The sequence below is a fragment of the Quercus lobata genome, chromosome 8, assembly GCF_001633185.2.
Source record: "Quercus lobata isolate SW786 chromosome 8, ValleyOak3.0 Primary Assembly, whole genome shotgun sequence".
NCBI classification, from domain to species: domain Eukaryota; kingdom Viridiplantae; phylum Streptophyta; class Magnoliopsida; order Fagales; family Fagaceae; genus Quercus; species Quercus lobata.
In genome coordinates, this window is record NC_044911.1 from 49914154 (window position 1) to 49933448 (window position 19295).

A 19295-nucleotide genomic window follows, 5' to 3' on the forward strand; every position below is an offset into this window, starting at 1 on the left:
ATATATATATATATATATATATATAAAATATATTATATAATTAATAAATTTTTTTAAATAGCCAGTTCTTCCTATCCTATATAAAAGCTAATTAGTTCACACAAATCTTAATAAATTACTATTGTTGTTTAGTCATTAATGTTATTTGCCTTTAAGGAGTTACATTGATACTAATCTTTAGGTTTTTTTAATATTTTAATTTTTTTTTTCTACTCAATTTAATAATAATAAAAAAAAATTTCAAACCCATGGGTTCAACCCGACCCATGTGGGTTGGGTTGGGTTGGGTTAGACTTATATGATGGGTTGGGTTGGGTTGGGTTTTTTTTGACCCACTATGGTGGGTTGGGTCAAAAAATCCCCTCAATCTGACCCAACCCGACCCATGGGTCGGGTTGGGTTGGGTTAGACTTATATGATGGGTTGGGTTGGGTTGGGTTTTTTTTGACTCACTATGGTGGGTTGGGTCAAAACATCCCCTCAATCCGACCCAACCCGACCCATGCATACCCCTAACTAGATGTTACTGCCCAGTGCCCATAGATAGAAATAAAGACAAACATCAGAAGAAAAAGACAAAGCTTAACGTGACTAACAAACAAATGAAGAAAAAGACAAAAAGATTGACGGAAGCAAGAGGAACATTGTAACGTGACTGTAGTTAAAGAATGTGGTTAATTTTGTAAAAGCAATTGGCTGGAGCAATAACCAAGTTTTTTACTGTGTTTTCCTCTCATTTTGTAGAGATTTGCTTTTGGTGGTTAGTTAGAGGAGAAAATGCTTGAGTGTCACCAAAAAATCATCCTATTTTTCTCTCCACTAAACAACTTAAAACTTATTTTCTCTCATTTCTTTTTTATTCTTCTTATTTCACCTCCAACCAAACTTAGAAAACCCTAAGTGGGTTTTAATAAATCAAAAGTGACAATTGTCATAGAAAAAACATATTAAGATCTATCAAGAATTTACAAACCTAATTAGGCCAACCATTTGGTCATCTTGACATGGGTGGAGTGGATCTCAGTCTCTCTTGTCTAAAGAGATCACAGGTGTAATTCCAAAGAGTCATCTTCTACTTTTAGAGTCCTAATTTTCCAAAACTTTGATTTCTCACATATTTCTCAATTCTCATCCAACATATATATATATATATATATATATAAATCATTTGTTGTTTGAATGTTTATGAGATGTAGATTCTAATTTTGTAGCTTCCTTTTTTTATATATGTAGTAAAAAACAAAAAAAAAACTAATTTACTTTACAAAAACGAGTCACAAATTTTCTAGTTATCAAATTCGGGATTCCGCTACAAAAATTTTAAAACAAGATGTTAACATTGTTATCTAAAACATACATAAATTTCCTAACCTAACTAAATCAAATGGGGTGCAATTACTTATTTTTGCAGACAAAATTTTAGAGGTGTTGCCGTGTTGTTGATAACAACATACACTGAAATCTCTCTCTAAAATCAATTTCTATTAATGCATTTAGATTGTAGATATTGTGTGCTTTGTGTTTGTAACAATTATCACCTGGTAAGCTATATCAATATTTTATTTGTGAAAAGGAGTTCAAGACAGTGCAGAACATTTCCAAAGTGACTTCAGCAGGGTAAAATATATGTAAAGAAAAACTATAGTTTTTATGCACTTATTTTGATTTTCAACCCTTCATATCTTTTAAGTATTCATTATTTATAGATATGAAAATAATACTAATAAAAGTTGGGTTTTACTAACGTATACCCTTAAAGTATACATTAATAAATCATTTTAAGAAACTTTTTATAAAAAAATAAAAAATAACTAAAATAAATTATTAATATATACTCTAATGGTATACATTAACCGAATCCATCAAAATTTAAAACATAAAAATCCATATATACAAATAGTAAGAATACATAACAATTAATAGTAATTACGTGGGTTCCAGTCAGCTCAACTGGTAAAATCTTTGATAGTTGTATAAGAGATTTAGGGTTCAATCCCTACTTATTCCAAAAACTGATTGGTCTCTTGGTCTGATAAAAGATCTATTATCAGAAGCGGACGTTATAAGTTGAAATTCTTTAAAAAAAAAAAAAGTAATTACATTATCTACTTTTATTTCCTACAGTAATCACATTTATGTTAGGTGTTAGCAGACAAATCTTTTTACCATTTCAGATTTTCTGAATTCTGCCTAGACCACCAATGGCTAAGATGCGGACCTCCGTATGTGATAACTAAAAGTCGTATTATTTTCAATTCTGAACTTGACAATGTGAAGAAGGAAGATAGCAATTCAGTTATACTACTTTCCTTATTTCCAATAAATTTCTTGTTGCCAAAAAAGAAAAGCGGCATGAATCAATAGAATCCATAAAAAAGACTAAAAGATTCCCAGGTTCAGGCACCTTGAGTTGTTTGTTTCTAGTGCACTTTTAAACGCATAATGTAGCATGCAAAAAATGCCCATAATCTATTACTGTTTTTCTTTTAAACAAATAGATCTCATAGACCACATTATGAACAAAAACACCCACAATCCAAAATAATAAATTTCTCTAGTTTGCAATCCAGCAATCAAAAGTGAACTAACAATAGCGAACATAGTTCTTGTTTCGGGTGAAAACGGAACAGACCTGGCCAAATGAGTGTGATTTGGCATCAAATCCTTCCCCAGTTTTCAAATCAACATGTAAAGGAAGCAAATGAGGAATGGCATCAAGCAGAGGTTGAGGAAGAGGTTAGAGGGGTAGGTGACTGCAAGATCATATAAATATGGGGGGTTGGAATTATATCATAGTATAAACAAGTTTAATACAACAAATATTATCTCAAGTATATTTTATCTAGAAGCAAATTAACAAGAACAAATACATATATATATATATATAGAGAGAGAGAGAGAGAGAGAGAGAGAGGAACAATCTTATAGTGCTATAAAATCATACTGTTAAAGTGTTGTCATTAAAGGTTGATTCGTGCTACCAAAAGTAAAACTTGGTCTGACTGATTCTTTTGGCCAAACAACCTTTTAGAATTAGGCTATAGAGTCAACCTTCGTGATGAACGCACTTCCACTCATGAAGGTTCAAGAATAACCATTTATTTCCTTTTCTTAGACTAAATATAAATTGTAGAAAAATATGTGGGAGAAAAAGATATTAGAAATAAAATATTTTGAAATAGGGTAAAACTTAGGTACAATATTTAAGTATAGTTCCTTAAGTTTCTCATTTTAAGATTCAGCCATGTGATTGTACTTAACTAAAAATACACTTATATCCCATGAAAAAAAAAGCCAAGTGACTGAGTATTAAGAGGAGAACCTATGAAACATCACCTAAGTATTGTACTTAAATTTTATCATTTGAAATATAGAGTAATAAAATAGTCTCATAGGAAATGTGTGATAATGAATATTATATAGGCTATTCATGACAATAATAAGTCTATAATTATTAGTTAGTAATGATTCATAAAAGACCAATGACTATATTATCCATTATTGGCTAACGACTATTTTTTTCATAATTATCCAACGACTATTATACTCATAAATTCTCAACAATTAATAAATAAATAATAATAAAAGTGTTTGAAATACACACTCACGCCAACATGGGTTGTCCCAAATTGCCAGTGCCTCCCAAGGCCAAAACTCTCTTCCTGCTACTCATATCTCTAATAACTCTCACCATGGAAATGTTGGGGCTGTTTTTTAAGCTTTTTTTTTTATGCAATTGGAAGATTATGATTGGTTCTTTGATAATTGGAATGGGACGGGCTTCTTTCTTTTTGCAAATTTTTCTATTTTGGTGTTGTCAGTGTCAGTTAGAGGCCTGTCACTGCCAAAGTTTCTCACATTGCCTGAAAGTAAGGAAATGGCACAATGGGTTTGGGAAAATAGGGAACAGAATTATGGGCGGCAAACTGGCAATTGGCTAAGGAGATACTAAGAGGTTGGGTTAGTTGGGTATCAACTACCAAAGTGGATAAGTGTCAATTCCGATTTTGGATTTGGGTTTTTCTTAATTTTGTGGTTGAAAAAAAAAAAAAAAAGATCAAAAGAAGATACATATATTTAAAGCCCATTTAAAGTTTGGATTTGGGTTGTTCTTAATTTTGTTTTAGAAAAAACATCATATCTATTCGTTTTTTTTTAGCCCAAATATGTTATTTTTTATTTTTTATTTTTTTAAGCCCATATATATTCGGTTTATTATTATTATTATAGAATCTAGCCTATAAAGGGTAAAGTAAATTACTATTTTGGTTCTTAATGTCTACATCATGTATCAATTTGATTTTTAATAGTCCCTAACTTTTCGATATTATATTAAAACAGTCCCTACAATTAATTAGTGGATGAAAAATATGAGCATGACTAACAGTGAATTGCCACATTGCCTTTATTCATATTAAAAAAATTTAAGCCTTTTGTTATTGTATAAAAGATCTAAATTCAATTCCCACCCACACAAAGCACTAATTAGTGTCTCTTGACCTAATAATAAAGTATAATTAATATGGAACAGATGCCATAAGTTTAAAATACTATCGTATCTATTAAAAAAAGTAACAAACAAAAAAATCTTAGTCCATCTAAATCGAAGATACTGAATTTGGATCTCAAATCTCTAAATCATGACACAAACACAAAATAAAGGGGGAGAGATTGTTTAATTATTATCGTAAACATGTTATTAGTTGAATCTAAATTCAATAATACAAATTACTCTTCATTTAACCAGCCACAATAGGAGGCCATGAACAAGCAACAAAAAATCTAAAATAAATAAATAAATTGAACCAAAATTTTAAAGTGTAAGCTACAAGAAATATGTAATACAAATTAACAAAACCACGTGTTTCACAAGTGATCAGGTAATGAAAACTTATAAATATTCTAGTAATAATGGGTAGTAGGGGTGTGCATGGCTTGGGATGGGTGGATGGAAGGCAATATTTATAACCAACCTACCAATGACAGGTTGGAAAAATTCCAATCCATTGCCGACCCACCAATCTATAATCTAGTGGGTTGGTTGAAAATCCTATCAGTTTCAACTTGGTTGGTTGAGCCAGTTGGTAGATTCAATTAACTTGAATTTTTTTTTTTAGAGAGATTAAATGAAATTATTTCAATTAAATTGGATAATAGTTTGCTCCCTTTAATAAAAAAATGAAAGAAAAATTTGTCATTTTTATTAAAAATAATTACAAATAATACATTATTTTTTTTATTAGAATGATTGAAATTTTATTATACAGAAAAGAAAAACTTCTCAAAATTTGAAATTAGACATGTACAAAGAGAAAAAATAATAACAAAATATTAGAGAATGCGGCTAGAGTTTATTAGGGAAGAGAAATGTGAAAATGAAAAAAGAAAAAGAAAAAGAAAGAGATGAGGGAAATAAAGTGGGAGTGTATATGAGGTAGATTTTTGCAACATGACAAAGTGTGTATGTGTGTGTATATGCGGGTGGCTCAGGTTATGGCAGATTAGAAATATCTCATCCCCGTTATTCAACTCGACTTACTAAATTATCTATCTAACTCACCCAAGCCGACTTGCATGAGTTAGGCTGGGTTGGGTCAATGCGGGTTGGTAGGTTAGGAGCCTTTTTTGCATAGCCTTAATGGGTAATGGATTTCTCAACCAAAAACAACATTGGAAGAAAATTTATACTCATCAATGTTGGAGTCATCTCATTAAGATTAGTAAAATACATTCAAACCCACCCAGGACCCAACCTCTCTTCTTTCATCCCGAAGAGAAAGGACAGGGAGGGAAATAAGGACCCATGATCTAACCCCACTCCAATGTCATCTCTACTTAAAAATAAACTTTTATCCCATGAAAAAAAAAAAAAAAAAAAACCAAATGATTGAATTTTAAAAAGAAAATTTAAGAAACAACATCTACAGTATTGTATCTAAGTTTTGTCTTTTGTCTTTTTTTAAAAAAAATAACATAGAGGGCTTTCACCCTATAAAAAGAACTAGATTTAGAGGCTTTTTATGGGCCAGGTCGACCCAAATGGGATGGTCTGAAGTCAAGACGAATGTTGGAAGCCCAAACCTGCACTAATGCAAACTATTAAAGCCCAGTTTAATCCAACGGTGTAAATTTGACTATGACTATAACACTATACCTCGATCTAGGGCAACCCCCTCGCGCTCAGCAGCGCCTATATAAATTAACTCTAAACCTCACCAGTCACCAGTCATCCCCAACATCTCTCTATCTCTCTCTCTCCTCTAGGGATTTGGTAGATATACTGATAATTGTGAATAATTGTGTTATGCTGATTACATTTATTGGGTCATGGGAACGAAGTGAAATCAGATGAGGATAGAAATAACTGCAACAAAATGATCGATCAGTTTCGTGATTACTTGTATTTAAGTCTCTGATGATTTCTTTTCGTTCCACTCTCTTTCTTTTTTTTCTTTTTAATATATATATATATATTTTTTTTTTTGGGTTCAGAATTGGTGGTTCAATGACGAGATATGATGAGAAAAATATTGGTCCGTGTTTCTGATTAACCGTGACCGACAAACCCATTTAGCACACTCTCTGATCTCTCTACAAGAACCTTCTTATTTCTGATATATATTTTTTCGTTTTAGATTTTTAGTGCTTCTATTATTGTTTTAAACCCTAAACTTTGTGAAAAACACATGGTTTTTAAGGAATCAAATTTGGATCTTTATGAAATACTCCAAGACAGATAATTTGGTGTGTTTGATTTTGGTTTGGTTTGGTTTGGTTTTGAGTTGCTGTGATGAATCATGAAACTATCACATGTCAGACTTCAGAGATCTTAAAAGGTCTATGAGATAATATTCATGTTTCTGAGCAGATTTTATATAACTGCTGCCACTGTTGTCCTGTCTATGTGAAGCTGACTACCATAGTTGCAAGTTATTGACTTTTTGTGTTGTTTGATTCAGTTGACAATGGCTTTCTTTCTCTCTTATAACAAGCAACATAAGAACCCAGAAGTCCATGGCCATAATGGCTCGGAACCAATCCTGTTACTTCTGAATTAACGTATATAGAGCATTCAAAAATAAAATAAAATAAAATAGGGAACCTATATTGTTCGCTACCCAGAAGTCCTCATATCCCATGGCCATAATGGCTTGGAACCAATCTTGTCACTTCTGAATTAAGGAATATAGAGCATTCAAAAATAAAATAAAACAGGGAATTAAGGTATCTAAGAAGCACATTTGAGTAAAAGAGTTTCAATCTATATTGTTCACTCTTTAATCAATTTTTAGTGAGCAGAAACTTCAAATCTCTTATAAAATTACCGGTTAAGTTAACTGAAACACAGTTTGATTTAGTTATTTGAAACTTATTGAAAGTTTTGGTCTTGTACCTACTGGAAGAGGCTGAATTAGGAATTACAGTTGCTACCTTTAGTTACGTAGTTGCTTATACCCGTCTTAAAGGGTAATCTCCTCAATAATCAAATCAAGCTTCAATCGTAACACCAACAACATCCCATTCCATATGCCCAAGTAATCAGCCATACGAAGATTTTGTTTACAATCAATCAGTCTGGCATAAAAATTAGTAAATTACCTCATAACCAAAGTTTTTAGAATTTTTTTTTGTTCTAAAAAAATTGTCATATTCTTTCCATTTTGTGTTTGGATTTAGACTTGTAAGTTGTAAGGACTTCAACCTAGAGAAGTCTTAATTTCCTGTCTGGATTTTTCAGACCAGATCCATCATTCCAGCGGCTAGAAAATTGATTGATGCACTTGGAAGTTAAATGGAAAGTTAGATATCAGATGAGAATCATATGAATTATCTCTGCAATATTAAACCCAAATAACAAAACAAAACAATAACCAAAAAAATTGTTCAGGAAAGTAAAAGCTCAATGGCTGAGGTTCAAAACAAAAATCTTGCTTAGAATTCCTATTGTAAATCTATACACATATGGTAAGAATTCATATTTAACAAAACCATGTGTTTCACAAGTGATCAGGTGGTGAGTAATGAAAACTTATAAATATTCTAGTTCTAGGTAGTGGAATTAATTTTCAACCATAAACAACATTGGAAGAAAACTTTGATTTCTAGGTAGTGGAAACAATATTTACAATGTTCACACTTGTTTATCCTTCTTTTTTTTAGTACTCCTGCGGTCTTCATTTCCTTTGTTATTTTATCTTTACGTCATCAATAGGGTTAGTAAAATATCTCCAAATCTGTCCTTCACCCAACCTTCTTACTCTTATTCCGTTATCCCGAAGAAATGACGAGATGGGACGGGGACTAAGAACCCATGATCCAACACTATTCTGTTGTCATCCCTACTTAAAATCGTTGCTCTCACATGTCTTACATCTTTACATAGAGGGTATAAGAGAACAACACAAGTTTAAGGATTAAGATTTTCTAAAATTCTTAGGATATTCTACCAGATAGAATTCGTTTAATTCCCATCTTCTTTTTAAAATAAAAGGCTAAGATTATGTCACCTCATCAGTCACTAAAAAAATAAATATTTTCTTTAAAAAAAAAAAAAAAAAAAAAAAAACTCAAACTAACTCACCGTTAAACCCAAAACTGCCCCACTCTCCCCTCTTGCTACCAATCTACAGTGTCCTACCACACTCCAATCAAACTCCACCACTAACCCATATTCGGGTTATCTTACATTGCAGTCAATAGTCACAAAATCAAAAGATCATCCATATTGCCAATTGAAATAAAAAAGAAAGGTTTGAAACCGGCCTTGTTAGGCATAGCAGGGTCTTTCACACTCAAAGACAATGGCCTTGGTCAGTTGTAAAAAATGTAATTGATTAATACACTTAATGGCAAATGCAACACCTGCAAAATGTTTGTTTATGGTTGTAATGGGTGATCACATTATAATATATTGCACTATTACACGTACAATCAGTGAATAGTATTGCTTCAAATACGCAATATTTGTTTTTGTAAAGAATAATCAGTATTTGGGTAAGGCTGTATCTCTGGGGGGTTGATGTATCTGTTCATACATGTGTGTAATCAGTATTTGGGTAAGGCTGTATCTCTGGGGGTTGATGTATCTGTTCATACATTTATCTATTCCCAAGAGGTGCAACTTTTCTTATAAATACCAACCCTCATTTGCATTCATATACAATTCATTATCAATAGACACGAGGTTGTAGTATGTGATCACTACTCATTATCGTGCACATTTAGGACCAACACAAAATGAGGAGATGCCTACTTACTGTACCTCAGAGGTTGAGACCAACTTGCGGAGTTGATGAAAAGTACTTTGATACAACTTCGGACATAAAACAGTAGAGAAGGGAGATACATTTTTTGTTATACTTTGAGGGATAACTGTGACCTTCTTGATGAGCAAAAGCTTGATTTTTACTCAAATATTTTGATCATGTTCTATTATTGTAGGGATAAGGACCCAAAATCATATATTGGACCTTGGGCTTTGTCCAAGGACGTTGAATGGTCTGAGGAGAGACACATATTTAGTAGATGTTCCAATTTAAAATCTCATGAGTAAGAAACGGGTGGAAGGTGGTTCGAGGAGAAACTTCTCCTCGAATATGATGAATGTAGCTCAAGTATGTATTCCAGCAATTAGAGTGACCCTTCAAGAAGCTCCAATGATAGGAACGTACCTCATGAACATACGAGAAAGAAGGAAACCCAAAAATATCTAAGGGAAAGCTATTACCACCGCATTAAATGCACTGCAACTACTTTTCTAGCCGCATTTATGTGGAGAAGACCTCTAAACAGTGCTGCCTTGACTACCACAACTCACAGAAAACTAGAGAGCGTGTCTGATGGGACGGGTACTCAAGTAGAAACTCAGATGATCAACAAATGTAGGATCAAGATGGCCCAAATGGAACTATATAATGTAAGAGATCCTCCATGAGAAAGGGATTGGAAAAATAGAGAGAGAACACTGTAGCAATCTAAATTGTTCTTGTATTCAATTGTGATCAATTTATATAAGTGTGTCCTTCTCGGACAGTGAAGTGATTCAGTTTTATTTTCTTTGTTCTTGCTCGATCATCTTCCAAATCCATACTAGCTGTTGTCAAATTCATTAGGACCTAGTTCTTTGACCCACTCTCTATAAATTTATTGTACTGGGCTCATTGGGCCAAGGTCACATATATCTTGGGCTTGGGCTGCAAACAGAATCCTTACAATTGGTGCTGTCTGTAGGAAGAACTTGTGTGATAGTGAAAACAACGGTCAATTATAGTAGGTTCAGGTCCACACCAAGCAGAATCCATAGCATCCTAACGTGAAAATCCTTTCGCCAACCTTGAGCGTAGGAGAGATCAAGAGGGCAGCGTGCACACTACGCATACAAGCAAAAGCCACTCTTGAGTTGAGAGTCACGTCTCTCAAGAGCAACATAATAAAGTCATGCAAAGGGAGATCGACCATCTAAAGAGGAAGTTACGCCATGCACAACGAAGATGAACTCCTTCCCCATCTGATTCCTCTTCCGACGATGAGAAGGATAGCAGTTATCGACGTAGATCAAGGACTCCTCCTAGTGAATCCTTCTCATATGAAGATGAGCACCACCATAAACGCAAATGTAATAGCCCAACTCACAGAGGGCTAGAAAATGATGCTATGAGCAAAGCTTTGAACCAGATTTCCAAATCGCCCTTCACGCATAGGATTGAAGGGGAAACTCTTCCTCGGTGTTTCCATTAGCCAATATTCACCATCTACAATGGGCGAACGGACCCGGTGGAGCATGTGAGCCATTTCAGTCAGAGAATGGCTGTCCATTCTAAGGACGAAACCTTGATGTGCAAGGTGTTCCCATCTAGTCTGGGACCCGTAGCAATGAGATGGTTCGATGGCCTAAGGGAAAATTCCATAGGTTCCTTCAAGGAGTTCACTCGGGTATTTGGCTCTTATTTTATTACATGTACCAAGGTCCCTCGGCCCTTAGACTCCCTACTGTCTTTGTCCATGCGAGAAGGGGAAACCCTGAAAGTATACTCGAATAGGTACTAAGAGATGTATAATGAGATAGATGGTGACTTTGATGATGTCGCCATCAGTATTTTTAAGAGTGGCCTCCTAATTAAGCATGGTTTAAGGAAGTCCCTAACAGGAAAGCCTGTCACCAGCTTGCGTCAACTCATGGACCAGATTGACAAGTATAAAATGGTTGAGGAAGACTAGCAACTAGGTAAAGGAAAAGCTAAGGTTATCCCTTAGGAGAGGAGGGATTTCAAGTCAAACCCATTCAATAACAACTGACCTCGGAGAGATTTTGCTGGTTAATCAGGGTTTACCAACACCTAAACGGTTAATGCAATATTCCGAGAATCGATGCATCAAGTTCCAGAGAAGATTAAGAATGAGCCGTTCTTTAAATGGCCGAACAAGATGGTTGGAAACCCCATAAGACGCAACCAGAGCCTTCATTGCCAATACCATCAGGACCAGGGGCACACTACAGAAGATTGCAGGAATTTGTGGGACTATCTAGACCAGTTGGTCCGAGAAGGGAAGTTGAAGCAACTACTGCACCATTCTAGTGGCCAAGCAGGACAAACAAGTTCGGATCCCCTGAGAGATGCTTCTTCAAGACCTCCTCTGGGAACGATCAATGTCATCTTTGCTGCCCCTGGTAGGATCGATTCTTGCCCCTCTAGAGTGATGTCTGTGGCTAGGCTAGCCACCGAGTACAACAATTCAGAGCCAAAAAGAGCTAGAATAGAGATCCCACTGGTTCTGGGCTTCTCTGCTGAGGATAAGATTAAAACTATTCAACCCCATGATGATACTTTGGTGGTCACACTCAGGATAGGGGGTATGATGTGAAAAGAGTGTTGGTAGACTAGGGAAGTGCTGTTGAGATAATGTACTCTGACCTGTATAAGGGGCTAAATTTGAAACCCGAGGACCTAACGGCGTATGATTCCCCTCTAGTAAGTTTTGAGGGGAAGACTGTTACTCCAAGGGTTAGATTGGACTGCCCATATAGACCGGTTCGGACATGGTGGAAGTGGATTTCATTGTGGTGGATCCTTACTCACCTTACACAGTTATTGTGGCTAGACCTTGGCTTCATGCCTTAGAAGCTGTCTCTTCTATCTTGCACTAGAAGGTGAAATATCCGTCAGATGGCCAGATTAAAGAGATTATGGGGAATCAGTCCGTGGCTAGGCAGTGCATGGTGGCTGCCATCTTACATCGGCCCAATGCTGAGTCCTCGGCCTCTGTTGAAAGGGGCTTATAGTAATCAAAAACTCCGGTATTGCCTGATAAGAAGCGAAATACAAAGATCTAGAAAAGATTATTGTTGGCAATGATCCGGAGAAGTTCTTTCAGGTCGGCTCCCAGCTACCTCCCCAAGAGAGGGAAGAGCTGATTGAGTTCCTTAGAAAAAATGTGGATGTATTTGCGTGGAGTGCCTATGAAGCTTCGGGGGTGGACCCAAACTTCATTTGCCACCATCTAAATCTCAATCCATCCGTTACCCCCAAAAAGTAACCTCCTCGACGCTCATCTAGAGATCATTTTGATTCTGTTAATGATAAGGTGACAAAGCTTAAGCAGGCAAGGGCTATTAAGGAAGTTTTCTACCCTGAGTAGCTAGCCAATACTGTGGTAGTGAAAAAGAAGAATGGGAAATTGCGAGTATGTGTAGATTTCACGGACTTAAACAAAACTTGCCCAAAAGATCCCTTCCCTATGCCTTGAATAGACCAGCTAGTAGATGCTACTGTAGGCCATCCTCGGATGAGCTTTTTAGATGCCTTTCAAGGATACCATCAAATACCACTAGCTCTGGACGATCAAAAGAAGACAGTTTTGGTCACTCCCACTAGAAATCACCTTACAAGATGATGCCCTTTGGCTTGAAAAATGCAGGATCCACGTATCAAAGGATGATGACTAAAATGTTTGAACCCCAGTTGGACAAGAATATTGAGGTCTACATAGATGACATAGTAGTGAAGAGTAAGGTGGTGCTTGAGCATGTGGGAGATCTCAGAAACATTTTTGAAATTCTAAGAAAGCACAAGTTACGCCTTAATGCTTCCAAGTGCTCTTTTGGTGTGGGATCAGTCAAATTTTTGGGCTATATGGTGACTCACTGGGGAATCGAGGTCAATCTCGATCAAATTAAAGCGGCAAACAGTTTACAACCACCTCAGAATCCCAAAAAAGTTCAAAAGCTAACTGGAATGATTGCTACTTTGAACCGGTTTATCTCTTGGTCCGCAGATAGATGCTGACCCTTCTTCTTATTGATGAATAAATGGAAGAGATTTGAGTGGACCAAGGAGTGTGCTTTGGCATTTTAGCAACTTAAAGAATACCTATCTCAGCCACCTATCATGTCCAGTCCTAAGGCAGATGAGGTCCTGTTTGCTTATATCACGGTGGCCCCTCATGCTGTAAGTTTGGTGTTGATACGGGTTGATAGTGGCATACAACGACCAGTTTATTATGTGAGCAAATCACTGCATGAGGCCGAGGTTCGTTATTTACCACTAGAGAATGCCATCTTAGCGGTAGTGCATGGCACACGAAAGCTCCCCCATTACTTTCAAGCATATACAGTTGTCATCCTGACTCAGCTTCCACTTAGAACTATACTTCGAAATGCTAATTACATGGGCAGGATCGCTAAATGGGGCACAGTCCTATGGGCTTTTGACATCAAATACATGCCTCGTACCTCTATCAAGGGCCAGGTCCTCGTCGACCTAGTAGCCGAGTTCGTTGAACCCTCATTAGAAGAAGTAACAGAAGCACGACACATGGATGAAAAATCAGTTAGCACAATCTCCCTACAAGAACCTCCATTCTGGAAGGTATATGTTAATGGAGCAGTAAACCAAAGGGGATCTGGAGTAGGGCTAATTCTGGTCTCACCTGAAAAGCTCACCATCGAGAAATCATTAAGATCGGGCTTTTCGGTCACAAATAATGAGGCTGAATATGAAGTTTTGCTGGAGGGAATGTCCATGGTTCAAAGAATAAGAGGAAAATCAGTAAAGATGTTCTCGGACTCAAGACTAGTTGTTGGCCAGGTGAAGGGCGAACTAGAGGCAAGAAATGAGAGGATACAAAGGTAATTAAGTCAAGTTAGGCATTTGCAATCAGGATTTGAATCCTTCAGCCTACTACACGTCCCTAGAAGTGGAAACACACATGTCGATTCCTTAGCCACGCTTTCAACCTCCTCAGTGCAGAGCCTACCTCGGGTTATCCTTATAGAAGACTTGTGCAAACCCACAAAGGTAAAGGGAAAGATGGTCCATGTTCACCGAGTCAAGCAGGGCCTAGTTGGATGGATCACATAGTACTATTTCTAAAAGAGGACATCTTATCCGAGGATAAAAAAGAAGCTGAAAAAATACGGAGAAAGGCACCTCATTTCTAGCTACTTGAGGACCAAAACTATACAAGTGCTCTTTTTCTGGGCTGTATCTACTCTGCGTTCACCCTGAGATATCAGAGTCGCTCCTTGAGGAATTACATGAAGGGATTTGTGGAAGCCACACAAGAAGCAGATCTTTATCTCATAGAGCCATCACCCAGGGCTATTGGTGACCGAATATGCAGAAAGAAGCGCAAGAATATGTGAGGAAGTGTGATCAATGCCAAAAATTTGCACCAAATATGCATAAACCAGGAGGAAGCCTTAACCCCCTATCCAGCCCCTGACCTTTTGCTCAATAGGTCTTAGATATCGTCGGTCCATTCCCCAAGGTCACAGGGAACAAGAGGTATTTGCTAGTCGGCACAGATTACTTTACTACATGGGTTGAAGTTGAGCCTTTGGCGAATATCAAAGACCTGGACGCCAAGAAATTTGTCTGGAAAAACATTGTTACTCAATTCAAGATCCCTCGCACCCTCATCTTAAACAATGGCCTTTAGTTTGATAGCAAATCTTTCAGAAGATACTGCTATGATTTGGGAATTACAAAAAGATATCCCCAATAGGAATGGACAAGCCGAAACTGTTAACAAAGTCATAGTGAATGGACTCAAGAAGAGGTTGGATGATGCGAAGGGAAAATGGGTGGAAGAACTGCCACATGTCTTGTGGATATATCGAACCACACCTTGGAGGTCAACAGGGGAGACTCCTTTTTCAATGACTTATGGAGTAGAGGCTGTCATTCCTTTAGAAACTGGTTTTCCAATGCTAAAGACCAACTCATTCAGTTCGACCAATAACAATGAGTTGCTAGAAAATAGCTTAAACTTTATTAAAGGAAGAAGAGAAAGTGCAATGGTTCAGTTGGCATACTACCAACATAAACTCAAGCAAGGTTATGAAGCCAACATAAAGCTGAGGCCATTAGTGCCTGGTGACTTGGTATTGAGAAAAGTTCTGGGTACCGCAAAGAACCCAGTATGGGGAAAGCTAGGGCCCAACTGAGAAGAACCATATCGCATCACCTCGGTGGCTGGTATAGAAGCATATTTTCTAGAAGACTTAGATGAACATGTAATACCGCGCCCTTGGAATGTAAACAACTTGAGAAAGTATTATTATTAATGAAAGTTTCCTTTATCAATATGTCCATTTGTTAGAACAGATCATAAATTATGTTAGGTCTCTCGAACCACATACTTGAGTGAAATTAACACTCAAAGGCATCTTTATAAGTGATTAAACAGAACCTTAGTCATGCCTGAGTCCTCGGACCAGATGCTTTGGGGAAATTAACACTCAACGGCATCTTTATAAGTGATTAAACAAAACCTTAGTCATGCCTGAGTCCTTGGACCAGATGTTTTGGGAAAATTAACACTCAACGATATCTTTATAAGTGATTAAACAGAACCTTAGTCATACCTGAGTCCTCGGACCAGATGTTTTGGGGAAATTAACACTTAACGGCATCTTTATAAGTGATTAAACAAAACCTTAGTCATGCCTGAGTCTTTGGACTAGATATTTTGGGGAAATTAACACTCAACGGTATCTTTATAAGTGATTAAACAAAACCTTAGTCATGCTTGAGTCCTTGGATCAGATGTTTCGGGCAAATTAACACTCAACGGTATCTTTATAAGTGATTAAACAGAACCTTAGTCATGCCTGAGTCCTCGGACCAGATGCTTTAGGGAAATTAACACTCTATGACATTTTTTATAAGTGATTAAACAGAACCTTAGTCATGCTCGAATCAGATGCTTTGGGAAATTAACACTCTATGGCATCTTTATAAGTGATTAAATAGAACCTGAGTTCTCAGACCAGATACTTTAGGGAAATTAACACTCTATGACATCTTTATAAGTTATTTAACAGAACCTTAGTCATGCCTGAGTTCTCGGACCAAATGCTTTAGGGAAATTAACACTCTATGGCATCTTTATAAGTGTTAAACAGATCCTAAAACATGTCTCTTGGACCACATACACGGGTGAAATTAACATTCAATATCTTATTTGTCCTTCACTAATTGATGAAACAAGTCCAGGATTACGCCCAAACTCCTCGGATTGTTGGTTTTGAATGGGCTAAGAATCCTCAGTTGTTTGTTTTAAGTGTGGGGCAGAGTGTAGGATGTTTGCCCCTTCTATTTATTTTTATTTTTTTTACGAAGAAAGATACTTACCTATATTAGATTCGATCTTCATTACAAGAGGATCAATTCATAGTGCAGGTATGTGGCAAATCTTTTTATTGCTGATATTTAGTCAAATTATTTAAGTTAATGATAAGTTGCTGTTATTAGATTCTATTAGAGAAATTGTTATAATAGTTTGAGTTTGCTAGCAATGGTCATAATCTTAAAGGCATAAAAAAATAAAAACACATGGAATAAAAAGAGAAGTCTTTCCATTGATTAAAAGGAAGACATATGTTACAAATAATGGCAACGAAAACAAAAACAAATCCTACATCTAGGCCTTGGAAGGGTGAGAATCCCCTTTGGAGCCAGCTGCTTGGAGGTTAGCTTCTTCATCATCCTTGGCTTTAGAGACCACATCCTTGATTGTGAGCTGATCTTCTGATTGGTTGGCTTGAGCTGGTGATGGCACCTCCTTGCCCTTCTCGGTCTCAATTGCAACCTTAGCATCAAAAGAAGAGTCTTGAATGACGAGAGGCTGCTTAGGAGAAGGCAAAGGAAGGGCACTGGGTGGAGGAAGTTCTGTTGGAATCTCTCGGATATCCCCCGAGAAAAAGATGCTCTCGGACCTCCTCAGCTCAGAGTCTACAGGGACTCTCGCCCGGTCCATTGCTACTCCCCAGGACTCGGTACAGTAGTCCCTACACACTATAGCCACCTCCTCTGCTAGCTGAGCCTCAGTATCCATCACCCTATGTTCATAGGACGTTTTCTTCACAACCTTGGTGGCTTCTTTGGCCGCACAAACGGCCCTTTCAACTGCATCTTTGGCCTTTTCCAGTTCGGACTTGAGATCCGTAACAAATTACTTTTGGGTGGCCAATTTGAGCTCTGTTGTGTAAAGCTTTTTAGCTAGTCCTCGGCTTAGGCTTCAACAGTTTTTAAACCTGCCTCAGCACTCAAGCGTGCGCTCTCAACTTCCTTCAGCTTCTTGATCAATTTAGCGTGCTCCTCTTTAAGTGCTCCAAGGGCCCTCTCAACATTAGCTCGGGAGTGGGCCTCAGCAATAACCTCATCTCGAGCATTCCTTACCCACTCCTCGGCCATGAAAACTTGTTGAATGACCTACATAATAATAGCAAAGTGATCAGGTACATATGTATATGAATAAACATACGTTCTAGTGTTGAAATCAGAAGGGTGTTGACTGACTTACCATGGCGAAATCTCTCTTCAAAGACATAAACATGTTTTGTTGCCTGGTGTGCCTACGCCCCTCCATGTCTCTAGGAAGAAGGAGGGGCTGCTCTAGGGCCTCGGCGAGTTGGGTGGTGTGTCCCCTTTGAGACTCCCAAATGGTGGGGTCCTAGGGAATTAGAGCACCCCCCACTTCTAACTTAGGAGCCCATGCGCGCACCCCTCGGCGTGTATCAACGCCGATCTCCTCCCTACTCTCTACGGAGGAAGCCCATTTATCCTTGGCGTTCTTGGGCTGTTTTGCGCCCTTCAGAGGAACCATCTCCCCCTTCTTCACTTCCGGCACCTTTCTCTTCTTTTTTAAATCAGGATTGGGGAGCAACCCGATTATGGTGACAAGTGGAGGAGGAGGTGGAAGAAGATTTGCAAGGACTTGAGTTTTGGGGACGTCCTTTGAAGAAGACCCCTTACTCCTATTGGCTATCAAACCCTTTAAGCCCGGCCTTTGCCTCAAATCCATTCCTTCTCCTTCCTCGGAACTAGTGTCTGGCCAAGCGACTATTAACCTCGGATGATGAATTGCAAAAAATATGTCAGACTTAGCCTCGGAGTCTGAAAGCTCTACAAGCCCTTCCGAAGCCCTTTCCTCTTCTTCGAAGTGGAACTGGTCGATCTCAGCGTCTAAGGAATGTCGAGACGAGGCTGACTCCTCTCTCGGAGCAGCTACTAGTTAAGGAACATGTTGGGGTGGCAACACAACAGGGGGAAGGTCTCTCCGAGCCAAGAACCCTTGCTTAGAGACGTCTATATGCGCCAATCTAGAGTTACCAGCTCTTATTGCTTGGCCAACGTTCTAGAATATGCGAGATAGGGGTTCGTAGTCCAAAATTAGGTAAGCAGCCCATAACTATCCATCTTCGTTGATGAATATCTCGAACCTCAGTAATTTGTTAAGACCCGGTACATTAACATGGCTAAGCCTTGGAGCAACATGGTTTTTATCTGCAAAAATGTCCGAGGAGGAAATAGTGGTTAGAAAAATAAAAACTATTATCCAAGAAGGCGAAATATTAAGACAGTTATAAAAACTATATAGTATTTAAGAGGACTAAAATCCTTTCTAAGGGACCTAATCCTAGGGTACCCCAGCTGGCTCTCTCGCCCGAGTTGGGCAGTGAAGACCATCACTCCACTTCCCGGAAATAATAAGAAAGTCGTCCTTCCTGCCCTTGTTTGACTTAGGAAGGCATGATATCATTCTGATGACGTCGGACCAGGACTTGAGATAATATCCCGTGCTGGCGAGCTTGTGGCACTCGTATATGTGAACCACATCATTCTATGTGAGCCCCAAACCCATCTGCTCGTTGAAAGCATCTACACAACCCAAGACCCTAAATAGGTTGGGGGCGTACTGATGGGGAGTTAGTTTGTGGTTAATCAGGTAATCCCTGGTTATCCTACCCATGAGAAGCGTCATTCCTTCCTCTATGAAAGTAATCATGGGAA

The 19295-nt window shown here is 37.7% G+C and overlaps 2 non-coding genes across 2 annotated transcripts; both read left to right on the top strand.

The window, feature by feature from the left end:
- The first annotated feature begins 6341 nt into the window (after window positions 1–6341).
- Window positions 6342–6421, top strand: LOC115958677. The gene has a single exon (XR_004084603.1). It is a non-coding gene; the product is annotated as a small nucleolar RNA Z199 (small nucleolar RNA).
- Window positions 6422–6779: 358 nt separating this feature from the next.
- On the top strand, window positions 6780–6871 carry LOC115958685. The gene has a single exon (XR_004084610.1). It is a non-coding gene; the product is annotated as a small nucleolar RNA R64/Z200 family (small nucleolar RNA).
- The last annotated feature ends 12424 nt before the right edge of the window (window positions 6872–19295 follow it).